This window comes from Gossypium arboreum, chromosome 12 (genome assembly GCF_025698485.1).
Source record: "Gossypium arboreum isolate Shixiya-1 chromosome 12, ASM2569848v2, whole genome shotgun sequence".
In the NCBI taxonomy this organism is placed as follows: Eukaryota; Viridiplantae; Streptophyta; class Magnoliopsida; order Malvales; family Malvaceae; genus Gossypium; species Gossypium arboreum.
The window spans coordinates 80,947,289-80,953,288 of NC_069081.1; positions in this window are offsets into that span (position 1 = coordinate 80,947,289).

The following is a 6,000-nucleotide window of genomic DNA, read 5'->3' on the forward strand; positions in this document are numbered from 1 at the left end:
TCTTCACTACGAATCACAATTCTCATTGTACAGAATTCAAAGTATGTTATATTTGATTTCATTTGAAACTAGACTCATTAAGGAGTCTAAGCATATAAATTTTATCTTGTAACCATTTTTGTACAAATTATAGTGATTTTCTTAAAACAGAACAGGGATTTCGAGTCATTCTGACCCTGTCCCACACAACTTTAAATATCTCTTTATAGGAAATTTCTTTGCTTCCACGGTCTCTTTTATAGGAAACTAGACCAACTAAGCTTTGATTACATATTTTATTCAGACTATAATTCCACACCAACAATTTATAGTGATTTTCTAAAATCACATTACTGCTGCTGTCCAAGCAAATTATTACAATTTGCTCTTAAATTTCCAAGTCCAAACACATATGAACTTACCATTTGAGTTTAAGACATATCATGGCCACATCATATCTTATTAAATCAACTCATTATGTCCTATTATGGTTGAATTTACTCAACGTTCAATCGCTTAAAACTTACCTCGGAAGTGGTCGATGATTAGATGTCCACGGCTATTCGTTTACTTCCTCTTTTCTCCTATCCGACTTTGATCCTCTTTGCTCTTAAGCTAATTCAAACAAATTTAACTTATTAAAGTCTCATTATGCTAGCTTATGGCGAATATGACAAGGAGTTTGATAGGTCATATGGCCACCTTTAGCTCAAACACAAAATGGTCATACGCATTTTTAATCACATTGAGCAATTTAATACAATTAATCTAACATTTCCTCATGTGCACCTTTATGACCGAATACATGCAACACCAAGCTATCTATTCATTCATGTGTGCATCTTATTTAAGCATGTATATCCACAATCGAATTCATCATATAAATATCTATGATTTCACTCAAATAATCTCATTACAACACATGGTGCTCCAACCATTATTTAAATTCAAAGCTCGGCTAGTACACATATATACACTAGCAATCCATTACTAACATTTGCACTTCATCTTAATAGCTAGCTTAGCAAACCTTAACTTAACACATAATTCATACATATCACATTTCAAGCATTCACTCAATTCTATCACTTAAAACACACACATTACTCAATAACTTCATAGTTCAAATTCGGCAACTACACCACTAATATTCAAAATCATATTCGGCCTTAGTACTCCCTTGTTAGCCGATTTTTCTTCATTTAGCAACTAAAATATAATAAACCACAACATTTAAATTCATCTCATTCTTCTCCCATTTGACCGAATGAACATTTATCAAATAAAAATTCAACTAAACAACAACATCTTTCTTTCTAAAATGTATATACACTCACACGACAACTTTCAATTTATACTTTTCAACCATGAACTCTACTCATTCAAACATCATTTAAGCCACTTAACAATTAATTAACATCTTTCAAAAAAACTTATCAAAATGACACCAAATTAGCACTTGCCGAATGGACATTTGTCTATTGATGCATGAAATTAAACCATGGGTTAAATAAGCTATGCACTTATCAATCTAATCTCATAGTCAATTAAAAAGAAAATCACAAGGCATACCTTAAACTAGGATAGCCATGGCCGACTACCTTGGTTTTTCCTCTTCAATATTCCCTTTCCCACATTCGGCAATCAAGAAGAAGGATGAGCATGCATTTTTTTGTTTCCTTTTTGTTATCTTTCTTCAACCCACGGCAATGGAGGGGGGGAGAACATGGATGAGACAACTTTGTTTTCATCACCCCTCCCTTTTCATTTCTTTATTACTAACCTTTTTTTCTTTTATTGTTTCCTACATACCCCATTATCACAAAGTGTTTATAATATGGTTAATCCCATAGCATGGCTGGCCACTAGTTCATCTTTTGGGTATTTTGACATGAAAGGACAACATTTTCTAAGATGCATCAATAGGCCACTTTAACATTTGCCTAGCACATTTCTAAATTTTCTCACACAAATCCTATTTAGCAAAATTCACTTACAATTAACAAAATTCAAACATGAAATTTTCACACATGCCTATATACATATAATAAGCATCAAATATAATGGTTAATTATTTTTATGACTCGGTTTTGTGGTCCCGAAACCACTTTCCGACTGGGGTCACTTTAGGGGTGTCACACTTTATGAGACCGAGTTTTTCACCTTGGGGTGCTCCCGTGTTATTTGTGAAAAAGAAGGATGGTTCTATGAGATTATGTGTTGATTATCGGCAGTTAAACAAGGTGACAATCAAAACAAGTATCCGCTTCGAGAATTGATGATTTGTTTGATCAGCTAAAAGGAGCGACATGGTTTTCAAAAATTGACTTGAGATCTGGGTATTATCAGCTGCGAGTAAAAGAGTCAGATGTGCCTAAAACTGCTTTTAGAACAAGATTTGTTGTGGTGTTTATAGATGATATTTTAATTTATTCAAAAGATGAGACAGAGCATGCTGAGCATTTGAGGATAGTTTTGCAAACTTTGAGAGATAAGCAGCTGTATGCTAAGTTTAGTAAAAGTGAATTTTGGCTCCGGGAAGTTGGATTTTTGGGTCATATTGTTTCAGGTGATGGTATACGGGTTGATCCTAGTAAAATTTCAGCCATTGTTGATTGGAAACCACCGAAAAACGTAACTGAAGTTAGAAGTTTCTTGGGGCTAGCTGGGTATTATCAGCGGTTCGTAAATGGATTTTCTATAATTGCTGCTCCTATGACTAGACTACTCCGAAAGGATGTTAAATTTGAATGGACGGAAGAATGTCAACAGAGTTTCGAAGAATTGAAAAAGTTATTAACTGAAGCACCAGTGTTGATACAACCCGAATCAGGTAAAGAATTTGTGGTGTATAGTGATGCTTCTCTAAATGGTTTGGGGTGTGTACTCATGCAAGAAGGAAAAGTGGTGGCTTATGCTTCGAGACAGTTAAAACCTCATAAGAAGAATTATCCTACTCACGATTTGGAATTGGCTGCGGTGGTATTTGCTTTGAAGATTTGGCAACATTATTTGTATGGTGAAAAGTGCCGAGTATATACCGATCACAAAAGTCTTAAATACTTGATGTCACAAAAAGACTTGAATTTGAGACAGCGAAGATGGTTGGAGTTATTGAAAGATTACGAGCTTGTTATCGATTATCATCCAAGAAAAGCGAATGTGGTTGCTGATGCCTTAAGCAGAAAGTTGTTGTTTGCTTTGAGAGTTATGAACACTCAGTTGAAAATTTCAGATGACGGTTCGATTCTAGCAGAGTTAAGAGCAAGACCGATGTTTTTACAAGAGATTTCAAGCTCAAAAAATGATCAAGATTTGCTAGCCAAAAGAAAAAAAGTGTGAAGTCGACACGGGATCGATTTGAATCGGTTCGATGGTTGTTTGATGTTTAAAATTAGATTTGTGTACCAAAAATGATGAGTTGATTCAAAAGATTTTGCATGAAGCACATAATGATTGTTTAGCGGTTCATCCGGCAAGACGAAGATGTATAATGACTTGAAGAAAATGTCTTGGTGGAGTGGAATGAAAAGAGATATTTCGAGTTTGTATCAAAGTGCTTAGTTTGCCAACAAGTGAAAGTGAACACCAAGTACCTTCGGATTACTCCACCTATTATGGTTCTGAATGGAAATGGGATCGGATTACTATGGATTTTATATCGTGGTTACCGTTAACTCGTGGAAGAAAAATGCCATCGGGCAATAGTTGATGATCGACTAAATCGGCTCATTTTATTCCAAAGACGCATCTGATTATTCTCTTAATAAGTTGGCTAAATTGTATATCCAGAGATTGTTAGACTTCATGGGATACCTTTGTCAATCATTTCGGATAGAGATCCGAGGTTTACCTCAAGGTTTTGGCAAAAGTTGCAAGAAGCATTAGGTACAAAGTTAAATTTCAGACCGCTTTCATCCACAAACCGATGGACAATCAGAGAGAGTAATTCAGATTCTTGAAGACATGCTCAGATGTTGTGTATTGGAATTTCAAGATAGTTGGGAAAAGTATTTACCGTTGGTAGAATTTGCTTATAATAATAGTTATCAGACAAGTTTGAAGATGGCACCTTATGAAGCATTATATGGTCGTAAATGTCGGACGCCATTGTATTGGACTGAACTCAAGAAAAATCAGATTTATGGAGTTGATTTAATAAAAGAAACCGAAAAAAAGGTGAAAGTGATTCGAGATTGTTTGAAAGCTGCTTCAGATAGACATAAATCTTATGCGGATTTGAAACGAAAGGAAATGGAGTTTCAAGTTGGTGATAAGGTATTTTTGAAAGTGTCTCCATGGAAGAAAGTCCTTAGATTTGGATGAAAGGGAAAGTTAAGTCCGCGTTTTATTGGACCGTATGAAATAATTGAAAAAGTTGGACCGGTAGCATATCGGCTAGCGTTACCACCCGAATTAGAGAAGATTCATGATGTGTTTCACGTATCTATGTTACGTCGGTATCGTTCGGATCCTTCACATATAATTTCACCGACAGAAATTGAACTGCAACCGGATATGACTTATGAAGAAGAACCGATTAAGATTTTAGCTCGAGAAGTCAAACAACTAAGAAATAAAAGTGTTGCACTTGTAAAAGTGTTGTGGCAAAAGCATGGGGTAGAAGAGACTACATGGGAACCTGAAGAAACTATGAGAAACCAATACCCACACCTGTTTACACGTAAGATTTTCGAGGACGAAAATCCTTAAAAGGGGGGAGAGTTGTAATATCCTGAATTAGGGCTTAATCGGAATAGTGGTTTCGTGACCACAAATCCGAGATAGAAATAATTATTTTACAATGATTTTGATGTTTATGATATGATTGCATGATTGTGTGAAAATTTCGTGATGAAATTCTATGCCTAAAGTGCTTAAATTGAAAGTAGGGACTAAATCGAATAAGTTGCAAAACTTGCATTCTAGAAGTTTTTAGTATGAAATTGTTTTGGAATATTAATGAGGAGGTCTTACATAGCAATTTGACCAATTTTAAGTTCATGGACAAAATTAGGACATGGAAGGAATTTTGGAAAGTTCAAGAGTAAGGGTATTTTGGTCATTTAGTTATTAAAATGAATTACAAACAAAATTAAAAGCCAATTTTGTCCATCTTCTTCATTAGGCCGAAATTTCAAGGGTTCTCCATAGCTAGGGTTTGTTTCAAGCTTCCAAGCTCCATAGTAAGTGATTCCAAGCCCGCTTTTAATGTTCTTTACGCTTTTGAAATCCCTAAGCTCGATTAAGCTTATGCTAGCAATAATTCAACCTAGGGTTTATATTTGGAAAAATACCCATAGGTGAAATTTGTGTATTTTGATGTTTTATGATAGAATATGGGGTTTTAAATTATGTTAGACAACTTGTGCTACTCGGTTTTTAGTGAAAACGAGTAAAAGGGCTTAATCGGCAAAAATACCTAATAGTCACAAGTATATGTTAGAGAGAGAATTTGATGTTTCCATAGAAGGGAAAAGTGATCAGCATGTTATAAAACATAAGAATAAGGAATAAAGTTTAATTCCCGAGCCTAGGGGCAAAAGTGTAATTATGCAAAAGTTTAGGGGCAAAAGTGTAATTTTCTAAAGTTCGTATTAAATGCTGTTTTGATAAATGTATGTATTAAATAAGATTAATTTGGTATTATAGATCAAGAAAAACGAGATTCAAGTCGTGATCGAGGAAAAGAAAAGATTATGGACTAAATTGCAAAATATTTATATTTTGGTACCAAGGTAAGTTCATGTGTAAATAATGTAGCATAAATGTTATTTTTAAGTTATTAATGTTAATTATATGATATGCTGATTTTTAATCGTGAAATATTATGCTTTGTGGTTAATGTTGAGTAATATGCAAATTATGTTTACTACTTGATAAATATGAATTGCTACCAAGTATCGGTTCCGATATTCCATGGAAGACGGCAATGTGAGATCGAGGAAAAAAGCCCGTTTGAACCTTAGGAATAGATTAGGATACAAGTGACATGTCACTAGGATGGTTGAGCATCCGAAC